This window comes from Delphinus delphis, chromosome 10, assembly GCF_949987515.2.
Source record: "Delphinus delphis chromosome 10, mDelDel1.2, whole genome shotgun sequence".
Lineage (NCBI taxonomy): Eukaryota > Metazoa > Chordata > Mammalia > Artiodactyla > Delphinidae > Delphinus > Delphinus delphis.
Window position 1 is genome coordinate 103,770,328 of NC_082692.2, and position 14,756 is coordinate 103,785,083.

General features: G+C 60.2%; 1 protein-coding gene across 1 annotated transcript in view; it reads right to left on the minus strand.

Annotated features, from left to right (window-relative positions):
• SLC41A3 (solute carrier family 41 member 3) overlaps positions 1 to 14,756 on the minus strand; it is a 64,526-nt gene that overhangs the window by 37,923 nt on the left and 11,847 nt on the right. The window lies entirely within an intron of this gene.

Sequence of the window (14,756 nt, forward strand, 5' to 3'; positions counted from 1 at the left end):
CTGGTCCTAGAAACCCTGCTGCTCTGTGAGCTGGGAGGCAGGTGGTGTGGGGTCTGGTTCCCCGTCCCCAAGACAAGAGTCCCCCTACCCCAGGGGCCCAGAGGTCATCAAAAGAGCCACCCCACAATGCATCTTACAGGACCTGGAAGCAAAGGGGCAGGCCAGGCCCTCTGAAGACCCCTTTGTGTCCTGAGATCTGGGAGGTTTCGCAGACTCACAGTTACGGTTCCCTCTCCTTTACCTTTTCTACAAAGCTGGGAAGTTGAGAACCCAGTCCCAGCTCTGGCAGAGTTACAAGCCTTCCTCTCCGAAAAGTGCAGAAGGAATGTGTCACCAGCCAGGGGGGTGCTGCGTCCTGTCCAGCAGAGGCCCCTCCCACCTGGGAAGCCCCCTCCCAGGGGCTGGCGCTCTCACCCTCCTCCCACGAACACCCAAGACCGAGTACCCACCCCCCAAGTAAACCCCCTTCTCTCTGCCCCCTTCTTCCCCGGCACCACTGAACTTGGCCGCCGCACCTGAGACCGATGTGTGCGGGGTGACTCCCCGTAGGAACCCCTCTCCCGCTACGTGATGGGCACACCCATGTCTCCACATGGCTGACGGGGCCTCGTCCTGTCCTGTGCTGACCTCTGATTGTCCCATCTTGGCCTCCGCTGAGGGCTCCTCATCTCCCTCCCGATCTTTTACATTTTTCAAACGTAAGGGACTGGAGGCATCTCTGGTGGCGCAGTGGTTAAGAATCCGCCTGCTAATGCAGGGGACATGGGTTTGAGCCCTGGTCTGGGAAGATCCCACATGCCGCGGAGCAGCTAAGCCCGTGCGCCACAACTACTGAGCCTGCGCTCTAGAGCCCGCGAGCCACAACTACTGAGCCTGTGCTCTACAGCCCACGAGCCACAACTACTGAGCCTGCGCTCTAGAGCCCACGAGCCACAACTACTGAGCCCGCACGCTCTGCAACAAGAGAAGCCACTGCAATGAGAAGCCTACGCACCACAACTTAGAGTAGCCCCTGCTCGCTGCAACTAGAGAAACCCTGCGCACAGCAACAAGGACCCAACACAGCCAAAAAAAAACAAAACACAAAACACAAAAATGTAAGGGACTTATTTTCTTTCTCCAGACAGAAAGGCTGCAAAGGTCTAATAACCATCTCTGCTTCTTCAACATGGGCACAGATATCTCAGCACCCACAGTAACCTTGAATCTGTGGGACCGACTCACCCATGACTGTTACGCTTTCAAAGGAAAACCCAGGGTCAGCCGTTGCCAAGATCCCGTGTCTGCGGCCGAGAAAGTCCCTGTTCCAGGATATACGGAGCCAGGCCGGGGGAGGTCAGGCTGCCCGCAAGGAACCTGAGGCCCTGGCACATGCTCCCACCCACACTTCCCTGGACTCATCCCATCCACTCGGATCTGATTCCGCCAGCAGTACAGCAAGGTTGTGACCCCCTGCCCTCTAACCCTGACTCCCCCTCCTGCTTCGGTTCTCCCTTCTCTCCAAGTCCTCTCCCTTCCAAGGCCCAGGCCCCTCCCCACCCCACACAGGGGCGGCAGGAGGTGAGCCTGCGAGCGGTCCTGTCCTCCTGCAAGGGGTCGCCTGGGCTGGGCCACAGGCACGGCCGAGGAGGGTTGGGAAGGGGCTTTAGACACATCAGGTCTGACGACCATGAGGGGCTACTCAGAGACAAAGCCAGCAAAGGTGGACGGTGCCAGGAGAACAGAAGGCCAGGGCCCCAGGGACAACAAGTCCAAGGGATGAACAGGGCTGGAGCTGCCTGACCTGCAGACCTCTTCAGGGAGACCCTGAACGGGTCGGGATTTTGGTCACCCACTCCCAGAGCACCCTGACGGCGGCTGGCTCCACAACCCAGCTCACGCCTGCCCCCGGCCGCGGACAGTCCTGGACGCCCCACAGGTCCCCCGCTCAAGGCTCCACGCTGACCCTGCTGCATGGGACCCGTGCGCTGGCTCTTGCACTTGGGGGGGGGGGTCTCTCAATCACTCCTACAGTCCCCAGCTCTCCCCTGCAGCCTTGAGCAGCACCTCTGGGTCATCTCAGACCCCAGCAGCCAGGGAGGACATGTCACTCCACCCCTTACGACCCTTCACTAATTCCAGTTCTGGGCACACAGGTCCTCATGTTCCACAAACACAAAGGCAGTGCAGATCGGGGCATGAGGAGTGGGCAGGGCTGCGAGCCCTCCATCTGGCAGGTTAACGCACCCCTTTATCCCGAGATGGCTCACCAAACTGAGTGCTCACTGGCTGTGCGATTTTCTCCACGCCTGTGCTGGACACCAGTGAAGCAAAACGTGCTGTTTGTTTTAGAACAAAGAACGAGGACAAAGCGAACAACGCTTCACCCTCGGCGGCCGCCCCCCGCCCACACGCTCGCCCCCTCCGTGGTCTGCGCACAAGGGCCCCCTCGCTGGGATGTTCACTGTTGCTCACGCACCCAGGAAACGCCACCTCTGAGGCCCAGCAAAGCATCTGCAGAGTCTCCGACCTGCCCCTCCTCCCTTGCTGCCTCCGCCCCCTGCCCGTTGTCTGCAGGGGGCCCAAGGGCCACCAGACACGCCAGCCAGGAAGGTCAGCTTCCGCTCAGGATTCAACCAAATTTGCTCAACAAAGGAGGAACTGGGTGACAAGTGGCTCTGTCCACCTGCCCGGCGCTTGGCTCTCGGCTGCTTCGAGCAGCCAGCCTGTCTGGTTCAGTCCTGATCCGGGAAGAGTAATCACATGTGCTTTCACGGTCCCTGGTGCCCACGTGTGCATGTAAACCCCAAAAAGGTGTGGAATGACACCATGACTCGATAGTAAGGGAGCTACAGCGACTGAGGCAGCGGTCAAAGAGGGCTTAACCTCGCTGCGATGTTTGTTTCATAAAAAGAAATACTTACACTTACTTGTGTAACTGAAAAAAAAGTTTTTGAAGACACGAAACCGATACTCTGGCCACTTACTGGGCCTCAATCCCCAGGCCCAGAATCAGAGACTCCCGGCCCCAAAGAGCGTAGGTGAAACCTGCACCCAGCCAGGCACAGAGCCGCACCGGGGACCGTCCACGAGGCGCGGCTGTCGGGCCAGGTGGTGTACCTCACTGCGGGCTCGGAAGCCCCGAGGCCCGGTGTGAATGGCTCTGGTCAGGCACCAGCCTGGGTACCGCTGGAGCCAGGAGCCCCCTGTGATGTGGGCTTCCCTCTGGGAGCCTCAAGGCTGCTTCCTGCACTGCCGGGAGGGGTGAGCAGGGAGGTGGTGAGCACCGGAAGCCAGTAAACAGAGGGCCCTTGACCCTCACGCACCCTGTCTGCAAAGTGGGGATGAGGAAAGGGCTGTGACGTACAGAGCTGTCCCATCCTCCCAGTCGCTGGCCCTCCCGAAGCTGACGGCTCAAGGCCAAACCTGCAGACAGCCTGCCCACATCTGCTCTGGGCCCACCTCCCAGACGGAACCCGCACGCGGTCAGGAAGGGCGCTGCACTCACCAGCTGGACACCCTCCAGACCCGGCCCCAGGGCACCTCTGCTGATGGTCAGGCATGACCCCCTCTCCCCCAGGGCCCCACCAAACCTCCTGGACTCTGTTGAACTTTCGGCCGCCTGTTCTCGGCCCCGAGGCCCCATAGAAAGGGTCATGGGCGGGCAGGTCGGGGACACGAGGCCGTGCTCCACGCAAGGTGCTGGGGAAGGTCAAGGAGGGAGATTCAGGGTGGACTCTCCCAGTGTCCACAAGGCCCAGGGAGGGTGACAGACCCTGGGGCAACTCCAGGGGAAGCAGCAGACAGGAATCCGGGTCTCAAGCTGGCAGCACGTGAAGAAGTACCCTGTCCACTGGGCAGGGTGGCCAGACGCCGCCCCAAGAACCTCGTTCAGAGCCGGGTACCCGGGTAGGTGTCGGCCGCCCCCTCCAGCTCACAGGCAGGGGCACGGCGGGATGTGAGAGGTGACCGCCCCTCCCCCCGCATGCTCACATACAGGCCCCAGCGGATCGAGAACACACTAACTCCGTAAGTGACCCAAACACGGCTCCCAGAGCTGACCCAGGGCATAAACAGACCCCCTGGGTCTCCCAGCAAACACCTCTCCTGATAGAGACCCCCGCATCTGCATCCCCTTGTGCGCCTGGACCCCCGTCGCGCTCAGGACCCCGTCCTCCGGCTGAGACCCCCCTCCGGAGATTCTGGGGCTGGAGAAGCGGTGCCCGGCACCCTCGCTCGGGCCAGCACACCAACCTCACAACGTTGCCCGGCTTGCAGGTGGAGAGGCTGAGGCAGGATGCCTGAGCCCCTCGGGTGGGGAGAGACCGTAGGAGCAGGACTCAAGGCCCCCCAGGCCCTGCCTAATGGGTCTGCGTTTGCTGGAAGGAGAACAGTTAGAGCTCCTAGGCTGAGGAGTCTCATGCAGGCTGACGGTGGAGGGTTGTCAGAAGCCTCTGTGACTCTCAGACACTGAGGTTCCAGGAGGACACTCCTGCGAGCCCCCCGAGCCCCGTCCCCTGCCCGACCCAGGGGCCTGTCCTGTGTGTGATGCCTGGTCCCCCACCCCGGGGCCCATGCTGCCCCCCGCCTCGCCATACGCACTTGGACGGTGTTCATCAGCAGGCCAGCCATCACCATGCCGAGGCCAGACAGCAGAACGGGCACCACAACCTGGCCCACGATGGTGAAGGTGGTCTCGGGGAGGACGCCGCGGGGGCAGCGGGTGAACTCACAGCGGAAGCCTCGCAGCTTTGTGCCCTGAAAGCAGAGCTCCAGGTCCAGCTGGGTGACCACCATGGTCAGGCCGGTGACGCATTCCCTGGATGTCCAAGCCTGGGCGCCCCCAACACCGGCCTCCGCCCACACCAGGATGCGTTTCCTAAGGAGTCCACCCGGGCAGAGCTGCCAGGTGCCCCGTGCTGTGGACGGTCTCCACTGCCCCTCGGCCGAGGGCCAGAGCCAACGGTGAGGAACAAAGGCCGGGTGACTCAGCCTCGCTCAGGGCTCCGCCACTCCTGCTGTCCACTCCCCGAAGATCAGGTTCTCCTACGAGAGTGGCTGCCGTGTCCGGTGGGACCTCCCTCGGCTGGCCTCCCACGAGGAGGCTCCCTGTCCCCTGGAGCGACCTTGACAGCGTCCAGCTGTCCGGCCCACGCTGACTCGGGCTGGACCAGAGAGCCGGAGCCACGTGAGGCCCGGCCTTGGTGAGGCCGCACGGGGCCTGGGGACATCTCAGCCTGAAGCACCTGCTCCTCGGGCCAGGTCTGAGCCCCTGAGGACTGTCACCCCTCAAGGTCGAGAGGCCTGCAGGCCCCCAAGAAAGAAGCCGTGCCCTGCGGCCACTCGACCTAGGTGTTGAGGGGCTCACGGCCACAGGAAGAGGCTGTGTTCACAGAAGGAATGCAGCCCTGCTGTCTCTCAAAGGACAGAGACTTGTAAGGTGCTTCTTAGGGGCCCAGGCTCGTGCCGACAGAGGTTAGACCAGCCTTGAGCTGCCGTCCCGACCCCGAGGAGAAGGGGGTCTCTACGTGAAATAAATGAGTGTGTCCACTGTGCATCCCACAGGTGCCGGGGACAGTGTCCAGGCCTGAGGGCGGGCTGAGCAGGGTCAAGGCCAGAGCCAGCAGGAGCCCAAAGCTGCGGGCTGGATGCTCACTCACGCCTGCTGTGCACCTCAGCCGGTTCCCCTCCTTCGGAAAGTCCACCCCACGCTCAAGCCCAGCCCTCAGCCTGGAGTCCAGCCCTCACCACCCTAGATCCCACTGAGCTGGCCAAGCCCGATTCCCTCCTCGCCAACTCCAGCCAGACCCTGACGGCCGTTTCCCTCGCGCCCTCAATGTTTCACTGCATCCTTCCTCGTCCCCTTCACTTTCTCATGAAGCCCCTCCCAGGAGCCAGACAGAAGGAGCCCCACTTCCCAGCGAGGGCTGGGGTCTGTCGGCCCCTTGTGTGTGAGCGCAGGAGACGCTGCCCCTGTCCAGTTCTGGGCCCCGATCCTGGGGTCCTGACGGCTTCCACTGCCCACCTCCGGAGATGCTGGCGCTCGGGACCCCGCCACCCCGCAGAGGAGAAGCTCGGGTGTGTTCTGGCTGCAGCCCCGTGGGCAGCCAGCAGCAGCCGTCCTGTCACAGGAGGGGATGGTCCTGGACTGTGTGTCCCACCAGCTGCTCGCTGAGTGGCGTCCAAACGAAAGATCTGAGATCAAACTGACAACCGGCTTCCCACCAGCCACAGAGTCAGGCGCGGTTTGCTGCACAGCAGGAGCAAAGGGGACCTTCTCAGATAATGCAGCAACTCCTAAGCTCCCTGCGCAGCCCAGACTCTCCCTGAGCTTTCAGGCCACAGCTGACCACCCGTGCCCTTTCACGTGCGCACACGTCACATTCCGTCCATCACCAGACTCTCAAGGCACCCCCGAGCCACGCACCAGGAAGCAAAGGTCCCGGTTTTGCAAATGAGAAGCTGACGGCCCCGCGAGGGTTTGCCCATGACCACCCCCGAGTCAGGCTCACAGGCGGGGCCAGGACCTCGATCCCCGACTCCAGTGCCCACTGCCCCCGCTGCTGCCCGCCTCTGAGATGAGGGTCCGTTTGTTCACACAGGAGTCTGAACCAGCAGGAGGCTAAGAGAAACAGCACATTTCTAAGGAAAGTGTGGCAGAAGTTGACGCGTCTAAGGCTGCTAGCTCGTTTAAGACAGACCCCTCTCAGCGGGCCCACTCTGGACACTGGCTGCCCCAGTCCCCAGGCCCACATCTGGACAGGCCCCCCAACTAGCGATTTCCTTCTCCTGGCTTCAGCACCTCCTGTGATCTCTTTATAGTTTTAAATGCGATCGAATGTCATAATACAACATAAAATCATACACAGTGGGTCCCTGAACCACTCTCATCAGGACAGAAGATGTGGAAATAGACAACCACTGCATGATTACATATGGGAAAGATCCCTAATTAAGCAGGTTATAAAGCATTACAAAAATGTTTCTCATTTTTTTTTTTTTTTGCGGTACGCGGGCCTCTCACTGTTGTGGCCTCTCCCATTGTGGAGCACAGGCTCCGGACGCGCAGGCTCAGAGGCCATGGCTCACGGGCCCAGCCGCTCCGCGGCACATGGGATCCTCCCGGACCGGGGCACGAACCCGTGTCCCCTGCATCGGCAGGAGGACTCTCAACCGCTGCGCCACCAGGGAAGCCCCCGTTTTTCATTTTTGTTTAAAAAATAATGAGAAATAAGTACACACACACACACACACACAAGCAGTGAACAATTTAGTAGGTTATATACCAAAATGCTAAAAGTGGGTACTTTTAGGTGGTGGGATCCTAAGTGACCTTTATTTCATAACTTTCTATATATCTATTGTGATTATTTGCTTTTATAACCATCAAAAAATAAACTGTCACCAAAAACAAATAAAAGATGCCATCACGTGTGGAAGAGTACTTTCCCATATGCAAGCTGAGAACAGAATATGTCAGCACAGCTCACTGGCTCACAGTCGAGGAGATCGGGAATGTGACTTTCACAGGAGCTCAGCAGCACAGTGGAAAGTCTCCAAGGGCCCGAGCTGCATTCAGGGGCTGTGCTGGGCCTCGGGAGGAATCTGGGTCAGGTGCCAGAGGGCTCTGGGTGACCTCCTCCCGCCGCCCCACCAAAGGGGTCTCAGCTCACGCTGCTCAGAACCACCAGGCGCTCCAGAAGCGCACCGAGAGCTGCGGCATCAGAACCTCCCCAACCCCTCAACTTGCGGGACAGTTAGGAAGGGCCACGGAGGGCGGGCGCACGGCCGGGCCTCAGGTCCGTCTCGGGGTCCTGGGTGGGAACAGGTTTTTTCCCAGGAGCACACCTTCCCAACGGCCTCCCGCCCTCTCACGGGTCACCTTGAGCCTGGGCTGGTTCTGAGTGAAACGGTCACTCTTAAAGGCCTGAATCCCCCCATCCTGTTGAGGTCCCAGAGGTCAAGGCAGTTACGTTCTCAGCAACAGGAAAGGTCGTCTTCATTTTTGCTTCCAACTCGGCCGGCAGAACGCACCTGCCGGTGACCATGTGGGACCGAGTGCCCCCGCCCCGGCCGGCCGGCCAGCCCCCTCGCCACACAGGCCTCAGCCCAGAGCCCCCTCCTCAGGGACGCCTTCCCGGCATCCCCCTCAAGGCTGCTCCAGCCGTCACCCAGCGCTGCCCCTTCGTTTCCCCGTAGCCCTTGCCGCTGCCTAACCCCGACTCATGCCCCTGTCGCTCCCTGCTCGGCTGTGACGGCCAAGAGCAGGCCCGGCACCCCGTCCACCGCGGCGTCCGGCACAGCGCTGGGTGTGCTGTGTGGACAAACAAACAAGCAGCACTGTAGAAGCAGACAGAAAGAGACCCATCAGCCTTCCACGAGTTGAGCCGTGTAGGGCCCACATTATTCCTATGATGTGCTGCCTGGACACCTGGTAGAGCCAGCAGGGCCTGGGGCAGCCCCACTGCCGCCGCCCCGACCCCCGAGGAGCCCGCGGAACGCAAACAAGTCAGTCACAGCCCCACGGGAACCGGTACATGTTCCTACAACGCCCGCCAGCACAGCCTCTGGCAGCTGGCACTCCTGAGCGCAGCCCTGAGGGCCCCACGTGGGAGGCACATCCTCCCCCGGGCCTGGTGTGTGGGGCTGATGAACTCTGAGCTCACCTGTCCAGATGCAGGTCCCTCAAGAGAAGGCCGTCACTGCAGCTGGGGTCACAAACAGGACGGCCCGCCCCTGACCGCGCACGCCCGGCAGCCTGACCAGCCGCTTTCCGCTGACTGAACAGCTCCCGACACGGTGAAGGCCGCCAGGGACGGAGCCCCGCTGGCTGGCTTGTGCGCAAGCCGCCCCGGGGTCACCACCTCCCCGAGGCCGGAACGACTGTGAACGGACCGAATCAGGCACCCCTGCTGCCAGCCTGACTTACAAATTGGCTGACGTAGGGGGACCCCGTGGCACCCCCCTCCCCGGTTAAAATTGTTACTGCGGCCCAACGCAGGCCACCACGTTGAAACTGGCCCTCGGGGTTGAACCTGGTCTCATGAGGCCTACTGAGTGAAGGGGGTACCCGCTGCTCTCCACTTGACCGCCCAGCTCCGTTCTTAAACCTGGCAGAGACAAACTGCCTCGCAGTGGTGACCGCAGCCGTAAAGCTGGGGTCCCGTGCTGTGGGCCCCACACCCAACATCTAGTCTTGTCGGGACACTGACCGCACCCAGGCAGCAGCCGGTGAACGCTGTGCCCTGCGGATCTGGCTAGCACGCTCCGCTCAGCACCCACTTCAACTCCCTCGGCGCGTTGACCTTCGCTTCTCCCAGGCGGACCTGCAGCCGCAGGCTCTCTGCAGGTCGGGCCTTTGCTGCACCTTCCGCGGGGCTGGCGCTACACGATGGCCGCCCCTCTACAGACTCATGGGACACCTTCCCTGAGACACCCGAACACTCACAGAGGAGCCCCCCCAAAGAGGATGGGCTGCCACCGCCCTCGCAGAGCGAGCCTCCCCTTGCTCAGACCCCTAAGACCCTCTGCTCACCGGGAGCAGCTCATCCTGACGTGCGAACACAGCCCAGCACCTGTGCGGGCTTTGTGGATTCTGGAGGTGACCGTCTTCACGTGCAAAGTTTACTCCTGCCCATTTAGACCATACTTGCCGAGCAGCCTGCCTTGAAGGGGCCCCTCCGACAAGAGGCTCCATTAGAGCCGGCAGGCACCCCCATCGGGCCCCAGAGACACCTCCACTGAACAGAACCCTCAAGAGCCTCCGGGGTCCCTGGACCACTGAGAGCTTTAAGCTGACGCCAGAAACTTCCCCCGGACTGCGCCGTCCACCAGCTGAGCCACGACGCAGGTACACACCCTGCTCTCCTGGGAAGGGGGCCCTCGCAGACCTGCTGGGACCCTCGCAGCCCGGCTGCCCGTGGGCCTTGGGAGGCACAGCGACCAAGGAGGGCAGCCTCAATACGGGGCGGGGAGCCAACCCTGGGCCTCTGGCACATTCCACCCACAGAGGGCGGCCTCCCTGTCCTGAGTCAGATGCCACAGACCAGAGGGGGTGACCCCCAAACCTGGGCTCCTGGGAGCCCCCGAGATCAACTGGGTGGGCCCAGTGGGGTCTGTGCACTTCGTGGGTGTCACGGTGGTGCTCGGTGGAGGTCACCACCCTCCCGTCCTGACCGGATGTCCCTGGTGCAGGACCCGAGCCACCCAGCGGTCAGCACAGGTGCCTCACCTCCAGGCAGCGCCTCAGCACCGGCCGCCCGGCTCTGTGCCTTTTAGACGCCTGGGCCACGGCCTAAGGGCCGTCTCGTTTAGGGAGGGAACTCTGGGAACCCCGCCTTCCGGACACTCCAAACACAAAGGGCGACAGATGTGTCTGCCTGCACTAAGGCCACAGGCCTGCCGGGACCCTCGTCCTTCCACTTCTCAGGGGGACAGCCACCCCCCAATCCCCCTCGCCCGAGGCCGGCGCTGGGCCGAGCGGCCCTCCCGCAGCTCCGGTTCAGTTCCAAGGCAGCAAGAGGAGCCCCTGGCGTCAGCACTGCCGCAGGTACCCGCGAACATGGACTCGCCCCGGGGGGAGGCACACCCACACCGGCCCCTCAATCGCCTCTACTGGCCACCAAGGGGTCCCTGTAAGTTCTGCGTCCCGTCAAGAGCCCACTCCCTGGAGGTCCCGGTCAGCACCGGGTCTAGGCTGGTATCAGGGCGTCCAGGGTCAATGGGGTGCAAGGCCGTGCATGGCTGTGGCATGGGGGGAGCAGAGGCCCCGAGTGGCCTCCACTCCATGCCTGAGGGTAAGCAGCCCTTCATATCCAGGGGGCAGCGGGCAGCAGGCTTGGGCGCCCACCCCAGCCGGCTCACCCTACGCCCAGCGCTGCCCTGAAGGCCCTCCCTGGCTGTGAGCGCACGTGAGTGCTCAACACGGCCAGTGCTGTGTGCTCAGCTGCCCCCCAACCCTGGGGCGGGAGGTGATGGACAGGCTGACCTCACCCATGTGTCACCCAGTCCAGCCTCAGCTTCTTCCCTCAGCTCTCACCCCTCGCCTCTGCCCTCTAGCTGCCCGCTTGCCCTCCCAGCCTCTCAGGCCACCCTGCATCTTTGCTAAGGCGTAACCCCTGCAGGATCCACCCTCCCTCCCCTTACGCCCACCCACACTTGGGGCCCGGGGCTTCTGACCTCTCTGCAGACCAGCTCAGTGTCCGCGGACGGCCAGCCTGAACTCCCACTGCGCGCAATGCAGAGCGCAGACGCACGACACAGTGGGGCTTCCTCCTGCCTGAGAGGCGCCCTCTGACCTGTGGCCTGTGTGGCCTGCAGGGGCCTGGGGGGCAGGGCAGCTGCATGAGGCGCAGCCGCTGTCGCTGAGGAGGACGCAGGCTCGGAGCCTCGAAAGACAGTGTGTTAATCTAACTACAGAAAAAAGTACACGCACAGAAAAAACCACCAAAACCAACGTCAAAAGATAAATGGGAAGCATATTTACAATCCGTATCACAATGGAAAGGCCAATTTCCTTAAAATGTAAAGAGCCCCGAAGTATCAATACAAAAACAAAAACCACTCCTCAGAAATACGGACAAAGGACATATCCAAAGATACTCAACCTCACTCACTCCCGATGAGAAATGCAAATCCCACTACGGTGAACACCGCTGGTGGTCCCAGTGACGGCCTCCGGGGATCCCGGCCTCTGAATCACGACCCCCAGGGTGAGCTGACCTCAGGGACTTGACGCGTCCAGTAGCCAGCAAAGATGCTGCTCCTGGGACCCACCTTGCTAGCAGATGGTCTCCTTCTCCGACCCCACACCTGGATGAAGCTGCCATGCTGGACATGCCCAAGGGGAAGGGATGAAGGCCTCAGCACGCTGACCCCTCGGCTGCAGCATCACGACACCTGAAGCGGAAACCCAGCTCTGCTGACTGCTGTCCCACAGCAGCCATGGGGCACAGAGGCTGCTTAAGCTCTGAGCCCCGGAACAGCTAACTCCCTGGAGCAGAGACCACAGCATACAGTGTATGATCCACTGCCACGTGGTGAAAGATCACAGAGGCTGAAGATAACACCGTTAAGGGAGGTGGGAGCAGCCCCACATCTATCATGGTTACGGACGCCTACGCCCTTTGACCCAGCAGCTCTACCTGCAGCAATCCATCCCACTCCTTCACCCACACGTGTGAAGAACGTGGCACTGTCAGCAGTGCTGCTCTAAGTTGTTAAGGGCTGACTTGTGTGCCCCTCCCCCATCCCCAGCATCTCAGAATGGGACTGTATTTGGAGACAGGAAGCTGGAAGTGGGGGGGTGGCCCATATCCAATAGGCCCTTATAGTCAGAGGAGACTCAGACAGACAGACAGAGGAACAACCACGTGAGGACACGGGGAGGAGACGGCCGTCTACATGCCAAGGAGAGAGGCCCTGCTGATGCCTGGATCTCAGACATCCAGCCTCCGAGACAGGAGAATAAATGTCTGTTGTTTAAAGCACCCCATCTGTGGTACTTTATTACAGGAGCCCGAGCAAACTAACATAGTTGTGAAACTTAAACATCAGAGAAAAAAGGTGAATAAACTCTGGTGTGTCTGCCTGATGGGATACTGAACGACCATTTAAAAAAAAAGGAAGCTCTTGGTACTTCCCTGGTGGTCCAGAATCCACTTTCCATTGCAGGGGACGCAGGTTCCATCCCTGGTCAGGGAACTAAGAACCCACATGCCGCAGAGCTTGTGAGCCTCAACTAGAGAGCCCACGCGCCACAACTAGAGAAAACCCACACGCCACAACTAGACAGAAGCCTGTGTGCTGCAACTAAGACCCAACACAGCCAAAAATAAATAAAATAAAAATAAATAAATAAATCTTTTTTAAAAAAGGAAGCTCTTAACATATTTACGAAGAATAGCCTCCGAGATACACTGTAAAGTGAAAAAAGCAAAACACAGCAGTTTGTATGTGCCATCACATGCGTAAAAGGGTGAGAGGAATGCAGAGGCAGACGAGAAGGTGCAGGTCCTGGCTGCCCTGGAGAAGCGAGAGCCTGGGGACAGGCAAGGAGCACGTCCTGTCCCTGTGCACATGCTGACCTTTCGGGCACGTGAATGCTTTACTTTTCCAGAAAAACAAATGTATTAAAAAAAAAAAAGTGCAGCCTCTGGGCTCACGGAGTCTCATTCAACTGAGGAGGTAGAGGCAACGCCCCAGGAAGTGATGTTGGGGGGGGAGTCCCAGGAAAGGCTCCGAGGGACACAGGAGGGGGAAGAGGAGGCCCAGGTGAGGCCGCGGAGCAGCAGGACCCACCCCTCGGACCATGACTTAAGCCAGCTGATCACGCTGTTCCATTCCCTCTGCCTACATGTGGCTTTCGTGTGGGATGTGTCTCCCATCTGGCCGGGGAGAGGCTGGGGAGTTAGTCCCCAGGTAAGTTTCCTTGCACTTAAGGAGGAACCAGAACACGGTCTGCTTTTTTCCCTCTGGACACGACACGCCTCTAGGACAAAGCTGATCTGTGGAGGCTGACTAGCAGGATTTGGGAAGATGCCGGGTCCTCGGACACATCGTTGGCTGGCGGTGACACCACTTTTCAACCCCAGAATCGCCCTATCCTGGAAACCTCGTTTTGGGAGATGACATATTTTCTTCCTACTTACCCCACTGTAAGTCGGGTTTTCTGGTACCTGTGGCTGCAACCATCTTGATACAGCCAGGTGAGCTCAGGATGTTCAGATGCATTTTAGGAGGTTGGGTTTTATCCCAGAGGCAGTAGGCAAGTGCACAGAGATTTAAAACTTGGGGAGAGCTGCATCGTGGGGCTGCTTGGCCAGGCCCTGCCCCCAGGCATGGGAAAGAAACACTAGAACAGGTATCTCTAATTCTTATCTGAGTTGCAGCTTTTGTGTAAGTTCTTAAACATCAGCACAGAACTACCTGTGATGGAGTATCGACGAGAATAAGAACGTCGGCCACAAACTCGGCCACAAACCCTCGTGGGCGAGGCCCAAGTCCAAGGCCCCGGCACCGCATGTCACAGCCCTCCCAGGAGCCCGACCTGGGCAGTTCTCCCTCAGCTCTGGTTTAAGAGGAGAAAACCAGGAACACAGGGCAGCCTGTGCCAGTGACAAAGATCAGACGCAAACCCAGCTGGTTCTGCTCTGGAGTCTGGGCTCCAAGCCACACGGTGTTCTGTTACCTGCCGCTCGAAGCGCAACCTATAAACCAGCGTGTGCAGGGGACTCACATGTCTGTATATTTACAAACAAGTATGTATGTGTATCAATGTGTGTATAAATGCGCACATGTACGTGACCTACACACGCGTGTCCGTATGTAGCAGTGAGCACATGTGCGTGTGCAGGGGATACATGCTCAGTGGTGTTATACCGAACACACAATGAAACAGGCTTTTTGAAAATCGCGGCACAGAGAACAGACTACAGGGAGACAGTCAGGAGGGTGGCGAGGAGGCTGGCGGCCTTCAGGTGGAAGAGGGAATTCTTGGCGGAGGTCTGCGGCATGTGAACTTCTGGCACGCGGAAGCCAGGTGCTCTGGAGGCTGCAGCGGTGTGACTCACCACCGGGTAAAGGAGGATATGGGGCTGCAGGGCACCAGGTCACTGGAGGAAGGAGAGGGCTGAGGCGTCTGGGGATCACAGAGACCAAACGGGGGCCTGGGGCTGGGTCACACCAGGGCAGGGACTCTGGCGTGACACATAGCCATGCTGGGGTCTGAGCAGGTCTGGGAGGAACCTGGAAGGGCAGCTGGCTGTCACCAGTGCTGT